We start from the raw sequence: 14,220 nt of genomic DNA on the forward strand, positions 1-14,220 counted from the left end.
AAAAGATTGTCAAAAAGAACATACTTACTGAGGCTGAGCTGACAGTTTTTTCAGCGTCATCTGAGCTTTTTCGGTTTTACTATTCTTCATTTAGTTTACCGGGTACATCAGCACCAGGCTTTATCTTCCCAGTTAATCTGGCTCTCTCTTTAAGCAGGTTTTCATCCAGGCCTGACTCTGTAATATAAAAACACGTCAACAATAGGGTTGTCAGCTGACTGAACTTAGTAGCTGAGATTTTTGTTTTAAATATGGGAAAAAAAGTAGATTTCTGCAGCAGCACTCTTTACTTGTTTAACTCACACAGAAAACACATGATGGTGTATTACACCGAACTCAGTAATCGTATTAATAAATTAAATCATGAAAACTGGCTATACTATGTACTGATCCACCAATGTAGCTCAGTTCACGAACATGACACTATTAAGCCAGGCCTTTTTGGACAATTTCAGTGTCCAATTTATTAACAAATAACTCTTATGAACCCGCTCTTTTAATGAAGAGCTGTATGTTATTTCCAGTCGGTCTAAATTCGTTATATTGATACTTACTATCTCATCTAAACAGAGTGATATGTAATCGCGTGGTAAATTAAACTAACAAATACAACACAGGTAGCATAACATGCACATAAAAGTACAGCAGAAGCACTTAATCTACTCACCAGCAAAAACTGATGAACTGAGACGTCTGGTTTCTCGCAGCGGGCCAGCTGACGATTACTTCCTCGGAGAAATACCATTCTTCCTTAATTACTGTTTCGTGTTTTATATTTTGAAGAAAACGAAAAGGCAGTGGTGTTTGATATCATTTCGTTTTATTAGTTCCCCTGATTCGAGTCTTCGGGTTTGAGTCGTTCGTTCATCACGTGACAGCCTCATACACGAACCTATGCAGTCAGAGCCGGAAAGAGAATTGATTCGTTCACCTCCCGAATCATCGGGTTTGAGTCGTTCGTTCTTTTGTCACGTGACGTGACAGTTTTGGACAGAGAAATTAGTTAATTTACAACCTTCCTTACAAACGGGTGCATAGTCATTATTATTATTATTATTAGCCTATTATTATTATTTATTTGTACAATTATGTGATGCATTTCTGGTCTCAAATTACTGCTTTTAATTTCTGTCACGATGGTTCTTTTCCATAATACTGAATGTAGTAATAAAGATAATAAAGAGTTGGTTATGCTTTAATTTAATTAATTAATTTTTATTTTTTTTTTGGAGTCTATCTTCATTAAATACAATACCTTGTTGTATTTATGTCTTTTGAGTTAACCCTTTAGATTAGACTATAGTGTTATACTTTAACATATGACACTTTAGACATTAACACTGTGTACACACTCTTGAATTGTTTTTTTATTGTTTATTTTTGTGCCAGAAAAAGCTTTAGCAAAGAGGATAACTATTCCAAAATGAATTAAAACAATTTAAATAAAAAATACAAGAAAATTAAAATATAATAAAGCCACAGAGCCAGATCATAACCTTAATATTTTAAACTAACATTAATCATTCATATTCAAAATGTTATTTGCTTTCACTTTATGTCATTGTGTCCTTTTGACCAATCTTCTTATACAAACATTAGACCAATATGTCAAGTCTACCTAGGAAAAACAATTATACCAGCAAAGTCAAAATTGGAGTAAAAATGAACAAACTATAAGTGCTTTGTAATTTTAGGCTTGGATTTTTTTATTATATAGTTATATTATATGTTTATTGATAGACAAAGACAGTGAAAGGACAAATAAATCAATATTTTATTTATAACAGGGTTTTATTAATTTATAAAATAACACATCCTCAAGAAACAGTAACAAAAACATAGTGACAGAAATGAACAGACCATTTTTATTTCCAGGAAAATGCTTATTACACATATTTTGATAATTTTATGATAATTCTTAAATATGATCCAACATACAAAAAATACAGTTTTACTTTATAGTATTTTACTGATCCGGCAAGTGGTCACGTGACAAAAGAACGAACGACTCAAACCCGATGACTCGGGAAGTGAACTAATCAATTCTCTTTCCGGCTCTGACTGCATTGGTCAATAGCATCCAGCTGCAGCCCCGCAGACTCACCTCCGGCTGGACACCAGTGGATAGACAGCCTACGTCATTTCCATTTTCTCCGTCATTTCCGTTTCGCCGCTAATTTCCGTTTTCACCGCTGGATGGACAGCAATTTTATTTCCTATTTTCACCTTTGGATTGACATATATTTATTTTATATTTTCACCTCTGGATTGACATATATTTATTTTATATTTTCGCCTATGGATAGACAGCATATTTATTTTCGGTTTTCACCAGTGGATAGACAGCATTCTATAAAAGCTGTGTGCAAATTGAAATATGATCTTTATCATATCTCTTTACTTAAAACAATTCTCAATAATATACTTAATATTATAACATCAATAATTCATGCAAACTGCATTCACAAGAACCACTTTGAAAATATATATTGTTCAGATCATATCACTATTTTTGTGACTTAAATTCAGCCTAGATCAATGGACTATAACGTTTTGTCAATACAACAGACTTGTACATGTTAATTGCCCACAGTTTTTTGCCTTGCCCATTTGGATATTCAATTCAGATTTTTTTTTGTAAATGTAACCACTTCTGTTTTTAAAATATACGTAGATTCACATGATCAGACAATTTACCAAACAATCCAGATCAAATTAACACATGGTTTCATGGTTTTGCAATATTTATTGGAAATTACACAATCTAATTAGTAAAATTAGACCATCAGAATGAAGATGCCACAGTCAGGCCCGTAAGGTTGTGGGGGAAGTCTCTATTTCATATTTCAATAGCCTGTGGAAACAAACACAAAAAAAACATTAACTACAGATTCAAACAATATACAAATATACAAAACATAGCTAACTATAGCTAGCAAACTCTCCTGTGCATAGACAACCTAGCATTTTTGACTATTCTCTGCCAAGACTGTTCTGAGATCTCGTTAACTGGGTACAATCTTCACACATCCAAGTGAAAAAAAACGTATTTACAATATTAAATCATACCACTCAAAGAACGATTTAATTGGAAAATCTATTGTAGCAACCTAACGTTAACTGTTAGCTCTAGCATTGAGGCACACCAGAGTTCACTAATACCTTTAAAAAACACGACACAGTACCTTGAAAACAAGACGATTTTTTTTACTAGTTAGTTTGTGCATTTGAATTCTGACATGACCTATAAATCATCGACAGTTTATTATTTTTTCTTACCGCTGACATCTGCATGGCGCGTCAAATTTGAAAAGTGAATGACGATACGGAAATGAGGTCAATTTGAAAAGTGAATGACCATACGGAAATGACGTCTGCTGTCCATCCACTGGTGTCCAGCCACTGGTGTCTAGCAAGAAGTGAGTCTGCGGGGCTGCAGCTGGATGCCTCTCGCATTGGTTAGTGTGTATGAGGCTGTCACGTGATGAACGAACGACTCAAACCCGAAGACTTGTCAGATAAGAGGTGAGGTGAGCTAATCAAGACCCAGATAAACGATTAATTAATCTTTTCTGTTTCTTATAGCATTATAGTTTGTATTGTTTGTAGTGTGATCAACTTTTGCATACGTAGTAGATGTGTTAGGGAAGTAGCACGTAACATTTTAATTATATTTAGCTAAAATGAACGAAATGACTCGGAAAAAAGATTCGTTCATTTTGCTGAACAAAGACTCAAAGGTCCGAGTCAGTAAAATGATCCGAACTTCCCATCACTAATTCCCACAATCCAATGCGGAGAACCGACGAGCTGTTAGAGAGAGCGGGAGCGAGCGAGTGAGTTTGAATGAGAGATGCCGTTTAATTTACAAAAATGATGATAATTTGGTGGATATTTAAAAATGTTCGTTGGTAGCATATTCATTCTGATGTCAAATTATCGGTCACCTGAGGGCGCTCTACAGCCATTGTCATCTTATTTGAGTGCAAAAACGCTGCTCGGGAGAGTTTCAAGATACTACAAACAATAAATACATAAAACGTGCTAATGTGAGTTTATTTTTGTTGACAATATTTTAATAGTATTTAATGATTATGACCATATAAGCATTACAAAACAAATTAATATACCTGAAACCACAAAGCCGATTACAATTTAAAGTCATTTTAAGTGTTATTGCTATTAATATTATTTTCTAAAATGAGGTACATGTAATATAAAAGTACATATGTGACGAAGATGTTTTTGGCAACAGCCAAGTCTCACGCGCAGTGTACATGTCACCGTCCGAATCCATTCACTTCATTTCGTTCACTGCTTTCTAATATAGTAATCAGCTGCTCGCGAGACTCGTTGTCAGGACAATGACCTTTGGCGCGAAAGAAGATCTCACGTGCGGGTTATTAATCTATGCGGGTGAAATATTCCATAGGCAAATATTTTTTGTACAAACATTTTTGTACGAATATTTTATAGGAAGTCTACATTACAAAAAATAAAAATAAAAAAACACTTGCCAAGTCTACTGTAACCACAGCACTTGCTACATGTTTCACAATACAGTATAACTGCAGTACAGGGCCTATACAAGAAGACTTTATTGGCAATGAAAAGAACCTCATTGCCATTAAAGTGAAATTACTGAACCTAATCATAGGAGCTTTATTTAAGAAATGCTCATAAAAAATAAATACAATTAAATAAATTGAATTAGACAGACTTAGAAGTTTTTGCATCTGAAATCTTCACCTGCATTTCAGCGTATCACTGAACTGCAGTTATATTGCATCTGTACTTCATTATACAGCAAATCGCTCTCGGTTACTAACGTAACCTCGGTTCCCTGAAATGAGGAACGAGACATTGCTATGGGAAATACCTTTTCCTCGAATACTACTGAAGCCTTATTGAATCACGCCAGTAAAACTGGCCAATGAAGTTTAAGCTCGCGAAATATGAGCGGGATCCCACTCTATAAATTGTGCTTTTTCAGACACACTTAATATATGTATATTATACTGTACTAATTGCATATTAAATGTATTACTTTGAAACAACTTTAAGTATATTAAGTGTATTTCAAGATATGCTTAAGTTCAATTTTAATCTATTTGTAATATATTTAATATATTGAAATTGTGTGAAATTGGAACCACTTTAAGTATATTTAGTGCAATTTAAGTGTATTTTTAAAAATACAATTACAATGTACTTTCAATACTTCATGAACTACAGGTAAGGTATATTTGAAGCATCGTTTTAATGTGCTTCAAGTACATTTCAATTGTATTTCAGCTTATTAGAAATGCATTAGCATTACACTACTAGTATATTATATTATATTTATTAGTATTATATTTTTCAATATATACACACGTACACTTTGATATTTAGAAAACTTTAATGTATTATATATTGTGTACATTACAAATATTCATGAAGTACATCAAAAAAAGTACAGCAGCATATATACTTTGGTGAAAAACAAAAAAAACATACTATTAAATGTATTAAAAATGCACTTGAAATACAAGTATGTTTATAGTATTTTTGTATTACTACAAACATACTCAAGTACATTTTAAAACATTATACAAAAAACAAATGAAAAAAAGACTGAAATGCTATGGAAGAGCCATCTTATCCATTTGTAGAACATTTCAGTTATACCTGTATTACTGAAAAGTAAAGAATTTTACATCAATGAATAAATAAAAATTACAATGCAATTTTCTGAAGAAAAACAAAACATGTAAAGTGAATAGATGTGTGTGCAAAGACTGAAGATGATAAAGTTCAAGCAACAGAATAGGGAGGGATGGAGGGGTTTTGGAGGTGGACAAGGAGATGGTGTAGGGATGGTGATGGGAGGATGACGATGATGCCCTGGCGGCTTAGATGGAGTTTGGCACATGGCACAGACCCAGAGCATCCCAGTGCTGACAACACACGGTGGAGTCGAGGGAGGGAGGAGCCAAGATGTAGATGGTGTGGCTGCCGACATCTGGGGGCCGACCGATGGAGACAGAGCTGGTGGATCCGAAGCCGCAGACTAAGGGCCAACGGAGCTGAGCGTCGTCGCAGGTTCCGGAGACCTGGGCACAGCCTAGTCAGTAGTGTCTTGCAGCTTTAGAAAAAAAAAAAAAACAGAAACAAAATTAGATAACAGATTTTTACATGAATGGCTGAAAAGAAGCACAAATTAGCCACCTGGAATGGACACATTGCTAACATTTTTTCTTCCAAGATTGACCGAATCCCCCTCTATTAGGCCTGATTCAAAAATCTCTATAACAGAGGTGATACGACATTAAAATATACTTACTATTCCTTTGCATGTCTCTGCACTCAGATTTCATTTTGTCTTCTATACACTGTAAAAAAGCCAACTTTCAAAAAGTCCTCCTAATAAACATAAAACAGTAAAATGAACTATGATATTTTCATTGGAAGTGTTCATGCATTATACTAAGTTGATTCAACAAATTCGTTGCTTAAATGTTAAAAACATGCAATATTTTGTTGATCTAACTAAGAAGTTTAAGTTTTCATTGATTCTAACGTTTCTTGTTAGCGCGTGCGCAGTTTGAACCTTGAACGCATGCGCACTTTGATACTTCAGCTACTTGACTGTATGACGCAGATTTCAAAAAGTTGATGCTGATGAGGGGTGATATCGTGCCTGGTATGTAGTAATAATATTTTATAATCGATCAATTTTATTTGCCATGTATAATGAATGTGGTCTTCTCAAACTTACGGCCTAATCTATTTTGCAGCGTGTTTCTGTTTTCGCGCACTTTTGTGTGGTTGTCGATGCTAACGTGAAGGACGAGTGGCGTCGTGCTTGATCGATCCAGCTTTTCTATAAAATTAAGTAAGTACTTTTTTTTATTTTTTCAGCCTTTGCCTTAAAGGGAAAATTCACCCAAAAATGAAAGTTCATTATTTACTCACTCTCATGTTGTTCCAGACCTGTGATTTTCTTTCTTTTTCTTGAACACAGAAGAAGATATTGTGAAGAAAGCTGACAACTAAAGGGTTGACTGTCATAATATTTTAATCCTATGGCAGCCAGTCAGTGACTACCTTCAACTGATCGGTTATCAGCATTCTTCACAATATCATCTTCTGTGATCAAAAGAAGAAAGAAAGTCAGGTTTAGAAAAACTCCAGTTGTAAATTAGAGTAAATGATGAAAAAACTTTCATTTTTGGGTGAACGATCTCTTCAGGCTGGAGTTTCTCCTAGTGTTTTTTTTTTTTTTTTTTCCTGGACAAAGTAATTGTATTTTATTTCTGTGTAGACACTCTACTTCCAAAGATCTGGGTCAAGATTCGATTACAGGCATATCAGTGTATGTTCTGACAAGAAAAAAGTACAGTGTACTTATAGCTGCTGAGTAGGGTTTGTAGTGTACTCGGATGCTTTATTTTTCTTATATATATAATGGCAAATTGTTTTGAGGAACATTTAGGTTGATGTTAAAATATGCAGAATAGAAGTTTTCACATAATTGTTACTTTAAAAATCTACCAAAAATGTTAAGTACATTTGCAAATGTGCCTCATGTCACAGGACAGCTAACATTGTATGGTATAATTAACACCGGTTTTGTGGATTTCTTTAACATTCAATGCATTGAATTCAGTGTATAATGTTAAGAAGTTAAAAGGCAATATTTGATACTGTTATGTCATTGCTGTGCATTGGACACAGAATGTTTAAATAAAAAAATTATTTGACCTATGTTATGGTCTCTTCTTTAATTAGACTATTTAAATAATATATAATAAATCAGTCTAGGCCTATTTGTTCAGTAAACAAAAAATATTTAGTTCTGTAATTCATTAGGTAAACATGACAATTTATGTTGTGTCAACTTGTAACCTTAACGTAATCTTTTGAGTTGGGTGGACTTCAGTCCCTGTTTGTTGAGTTTACTCAAAAAAGCGCTTGCGATAGGTTGCCTTATTATTTTAAGTTTACTCAACTTTTTTTTTTTACAGTGTAGCAGCTGATCTGAAAAACAACAAATGTTAATATTTCTCACACGCACACACACAAAAAAGGCAAATGATGACTGATGATTTGTTTTCTATTTAAGAATGACAGAACAATGTACCTGGTCGGAAATATAGTCAAAAACCTTACCAGCCTCAGCAGTTTCAGTTGTACTGTATGCTTTTATAAGCAACCCTTCTTACAATTTAATCTTTGTTCTTATCTGTAATGAGAAATATATATATTAGAAAATAAAGTCATAAGGTTGTCAAGCTTGAACAAATATAGACACCAATCAACCAACACTACCACAGTTTGCTGATCAGCTCAAGACACAGTAATTGTATATTCATAATCGTGGTTTTTCAAAGATCATTAACCTCATTACAATGAAGCCAAATTGTTCAGGAAATCAGAAATAAATATACTTCATGTTGCAAATAAAAGAATGTTAATGTTAACTTTTTTTTTCTTTTTTTTTTTCTGCCAATGCATGTGTCAAAAACATGACTGGTACAGACAAATAACGTTAATTAAATACAAATCTTACCTGAAGTCACAGTGAGGTTCTGAAGCCAGACGCCATACACGCTCGCAGAAGCTGCTAAAAATAAGAACATGCCATGGTCTGTCTGAATACTGGATTCTGATTGGCTGGCAGGTGTTGATTAAATTCGTTGAACTGCAGGTAGTTCCAGGTCAGTTTAATCACGTTCCATATTAATGCGTTTCCAATAAACATTGGTAACCATAGTAACATACAGTTACAGTTGAATAGTAATACAGACGAAAATAACCGTCATTTTTATCGTTCCGGTCAAATATTGCAGCACAAATATTATTAACATCTTTAATATGTGAATGCTGGTAAATGACCATGGCATAAACGGGGTAATCAACGGCTAGCTGTGCATTAAACGATTTGAATGCACTCCGCTGCACGTCGGGTGGTTCTTCGCCTCCACGTCATGCATTCAAATCGTTTAATGCACAGCTAGCCGTTAATTATCCCTTACTTATTAATTTCATAATTCCCCCAAAACAATTTGAATTCTGCCATCACTCACCCTTAAGATGCTCCAAACCATCTAAGACTTTTGTTCATCTTCGAAAGAAAAGCGGAGATATTTTAATGAAATCTGAGAGATGTATGTCCCTCTGATGAAAAGATTCATCAAAGATGTTCACGTTTCAAAAAGTTCATCGCAAAAAAAAAAACGCCAAAGTAATCCATATGAATTGCGTGGTTTCCTCCAAGCGCCCTAAAGAGACATGATGGCTCTATATAATACTGTTTAAATTTAGATTTATATTCACATTCAAGGGACATTTGCACGCACATCATATCTGATTTACTAAGCTCTCTGCTGCGGGTTCGTTATCATACGAACCAATCAGAGACGTTCAATTGTTCTGGAACCAATCAGGTTTAGTCTGTGTTGTTTGAATTTAAACACAAATAAACGTGTTTTTTTTTTTTTTTTTTATCATTTCAGATATGATGTTGAAATCCTTGTGGGAATTTCAGAAATGTATATTAGAAAATAAAGGCATCAAGCTTGAACAAATTTATAAACACCTAGCTTATTACAATTAATGTATCATGTAATGAACAACAGCCTAATCAACCAACGTAGCATAACCCATATTAAACAACATATTTCAAATACTGCAATGGTTAATAATATTTGACAAAGGTTTGTACATTGTAAATGTAAAAATGTTTTCAAAATATTGTACTTTTCCAAATATTAAAATTATAAATACATAAATATTTAAAATATAACCATGTGTAGGCCTACTGCAATATAAAGTACATTAAAACCTACTAAAAGTGTAATCATTTTATGTTCTTACACAAAGTACACAAAATATATTTTAAGTAAGAGTAACATAAGTGTGTTTTTGTAAATACACTAAAACGTCACTAAAAGTATGATTGTGTTTAGTATATTCCTTAAAAGTGTAATTAAGCATATATTTATTACCAAAGTATTTCTAGTATACTTTTTAGAAATATAGTAATAGTGTGCTTGTGTTTAGCATATTCCTTAAAAGTGTAATTAAGCATATATTTATTACCAAAGTATTTCTAGTATACTTTTATAAACACATTAAAAGTATGCTTCTGTTTAGCATATTTCTTAGAAGTATAACTAAACATATATTTAATACAAAAGTACTTCTAGTATACTTTTTAGAAATATATTAAAATGCAATTCAGTATATTTTTATTGCACTTCAAATAAGCATGTTGGGAATACAAATGTATTATAAACATACTACTTGAATTTCAAGTATATTTTTAATACATTTAATACGTCTTTTTCACCTGGGTTATCACACTGATATATGTTCAATTGTTCGTTTTTGTGATAAGTTTGATTTTAGCTAGTAATTTGATGCTATAAAAATGGGGCATGTCGTTATGGTTGATTGGGTCTGCGGGAGTTTGATTCCAGCGAGGTGATGTATGTATGTAGAATGGACGAGTGGATGACTTCCAACTGCAGCAACATGCTTTGAAAAGCTTCGCCTGCCTTATTATTTCATTAACTTTTATCAGTTCAGAGAAGACATGCTTGCATGCCACCGGTCAGTCAACTCAGGCTTTGGCCTTGTTTAAAATTAAATATGAAGAATAAACGTGTTTTTTGTTTGTTTGTTTTTTAAGACCTTTTAAGACCATTCAGCTTGTTCAGACGTTAGTACTTTTATCTTTCTTTGTTATTGTTCAGTTGTTATGCAAGGTACAACCTTAGGGTATGTAATTAAAAAAAGAAAGTTTTTAGCATTAAGCAATTTGAATAAAGGGATAGTTCATCCCAAAATGAGAATTCTGCCATTAATTATTCACCCTCATGTCGTTCCAAACCCGTAAGATCTTTGGAACACAAATTATGATATTTTTGTTGAAATCCGAGAGCTCTCTGAGTGAGTAATTAATGACAGAATTTTCATTTTTGGGTGAACTATCCCTTTAAACTAACATTTTATTACTCCAGGTAACGTTAATTATTCTATGTTTAATTCAGTTCCACTGTTACATTCATTGCGGTAAAAAGAAGACTGCATTATCATTCCCACAGCAAGCATTGTCCTCACGATACAATACAAAAGTATGTGCAATCTGTCAAGAAGCTAGAAATGTAATATTCACTCAAATCCAAACTTTTTTTTTTGACTTTTTTTTTTTTTTTTTTTTTGGTTTGGTTTGTTTTGGGCTGGGCAGTGTACAATGCTATTGTTGTTAATGAGATAAATGTACTGAATATGTCTGTTATTAAAAAAGACTATGTCATGATTCCTCAGGCTCAAATGGTTGTTTTTAGTAATTGCACTGCTTGTAATTAAATACTGTTTTATATATGTCTATAAGATCACCTGTCAGTCAAAAACTTGTTTAAACCTAAAAATGTTATGGTCCTGTATTAGGCAAATAACAAACTGAAACAATTACATCTTTATTCAGACATGACAACAACAAAAAATAAAATTGTGTATGGTCTCCTTTGACCTTGATAACAGCTTCTGTTCTTGTTGTCATGGTTTTTATGTACTTTTCCAGAGTCTTTATTTAATAACTGAGCATAAAAGAAGCCTAGAATTTGAAGATGCAAAAGCCCCTTAGCGCTGTAAATTAAACATTTTACACTTTATCCACTTGAAGTTCATTAAGTGCCCTCCTGAGGAAGACGCGAAGACTCCACATCTTTGAAGGTAATGTGTACAGATCATAGACTGTAAAAAAAAAAAATGGACGACGCAATTCGTTTGGAGCTAGAGTCTGCGCAGTAGAGTCGTGAGGTGGAGCCGCAGAATCAAACTCCCGCAGACCCAATCAACCATAACGACACGCCCCGTTTTTATAGCATCAAATTACTAGCTAAAATCAAACTTATCACAAAAACAAACAATTGAACATATATCAGTGTGATAACAACTACCATAAATGACCAAAACCATATTTCGGAAAATTGTATTGGAAGTGTAATTTATTTTTTTATTTTGACTGAAGTCCCATTCGTTTACATGGAGAGGGCGGGGTTTATGACCTGTACTGCAGCCAGCCACCAGGGGGCGATCAAAGAGCCCGCAGCTTCACTTGTAAAGACGAGTGAGACACACCCGGTACAGATAGGCCTGTGTGCATTTGTGAGTTTAAGCTGCGGAATGACAGTCTCAAAAGAATCCACAAATACAAAACCGCATATGTGTATGTATGGATCTCTCGCGCGCATGTGTGGATTCGTGTGTGTGTGTGTGTGTATGTGTATGTATATGTATGGATCTCTCGTCAATGTGAGTATGAGTTGATACAATTAAACAAACAATAATAATGGAAACACTTGTAATTATGATAAATAAGCAGATATGAATATATATCGCCCTGCTGAAAGAAACGGTAGAAACCATCACAGAAACTATAATGGTTTCCACTAACGTTACTAATACCATTACAAACATTAGCAAACCATCAACTTTTAAAACCATTAAAAATGGTTTCCTGTGTGTTTTTGGGACATACTCTATTAAGTATGGAGGACAAAACCTGCATAATAAAAATAAAGAAATAAATAACAGGAAAATAAATGACTTGATAAAAACAAATATAGTAATAAATAAATTACTAAATACATGTGGGAACAAATAAATATAAAAAATTCATAAACGCATGAATAAATACATTTTAAAATAGGTTAATTAATACATACATAAAATAAATATAAACAAATGAAATAAGTAAATAATAAATTACAAATAAAGACAAAATAATAAATAAATGAAAAGGGTGATAAAAATAAATTCAGGATTAAGTTTTATTTCAAATGAACCATATTTGTTTTTATCAAGCCATTAATTTCTTTATTTATTTTTATATTATAGCTAAGCAGGGCTGAGCCTGGTCAGTACCTGGATGGGAGACCTCCTGGGAAAACTAGGTTGCTGTGGTCATTAAAAAAAATCCCATGACACTCATCGTAAAGAGTAGGGGTGTAACCCCGGTGTCCTGGCCAAATTCTCTCCACTGGCCCTTGTCAATCATGGCTTCCCAATAATCCCCATCCACTTGATTGGCTCTATGACACTCTCTCCTCACCACCTGTAGCTGGTGTGTGGTGAGCGCACTGGCGCCGTTGTCCTGTGGCTGCCGTCGCATCATCCAAGTGGATGCTGCACACTGGTGCTGATTGAGGAGAGACCCCACATGATTGTAAAGCGCTTTGGGTGTATTGCAATACTCAATAAAGCGCTATATAAATGCCTCATTCATTCATTCATTCATTATTTTCCTTTTATTTATTTATTTGTATCATAATATTTTATCATTTTTATTTTATTATTTATTTTTGCTGGTTTGGTCCTCCATAATTAAAGTGGTTTTAACAAGCCGCTAAAAATTGCCAGTAGAGACCTACAGGGACCATTACAGTTTCTATTAAACCAAGACCATTCCCATTATAACCAGTAAAACCATTACAAATTATTTGATGGTTTCTATTCACCCCCCACCCCATTACCACCACCACCAGGGCAGACTATGCAGCTTTAATTATATTCATAATCTTTATTTTGTGTACCTACCTCTGTATGATGGATTTAGGAGTCTTTTGTTCACATCTGAAAATAGTGTAAAATATTAAAGTGTGAAATAATAAATATAATTTAAATGTATGATGTGAATGTGCTTAAACGTGTCTATCACTTCAGGTTGAAAGGCCTGCAGCATGGCTTGTCCACAGAAATCTGCTAAAGAGTTTGAATTTCAAGTATATTTTTAATACATTTAATACTACGTCTTTTTCACCTGGAACGCTCACGTCCATATTGATAAATTCCAAGTTTTGTGTAGAAACGACCGTACGCCCAATTTTCGGTCGTACGTTCGTTTCGTAATTGAGGCCCATTGTGTTTATTTGCACAACACTGGATTTGTTTGATGAATATTGGCACAAAATTCGTTCCATACTATGGTGATTACAAAATAAAAGCCGCTAGCAGTAGTACGAGCCTGCTTCCCAATGTGCATACTGTCCACCCTATCTGCCCTAAATAGTATTGAAAATTACTAATATCACATAGAATTTAGGATGGATAGTGTAACACGGCTGACGAGACGAGAGGCGTGCGGATCCATTTGCAGACTTTATTAAGGAGCAGAGACGTGGTCGTACAGGCAGGGTCAGACAATGGCAAACAGGTATGGCAGAGACA

This window comes from Onychostoma macrolepis, chromosome 03 (assembly GCF_012432095.1).
Source record: "Onychostoma macrolepis isolate SWU-2019 chromosome 03, ASM1243209v1, whole genome shotgun sequence".
Classification (NCBI taxonomy): domain Eukaryota; kingdom Metazoa; phylum Chordata; class Actinopteri; order Cypriniformes; family Cyprinidae; genus Onychostoma; species Onychostoma macrolepis.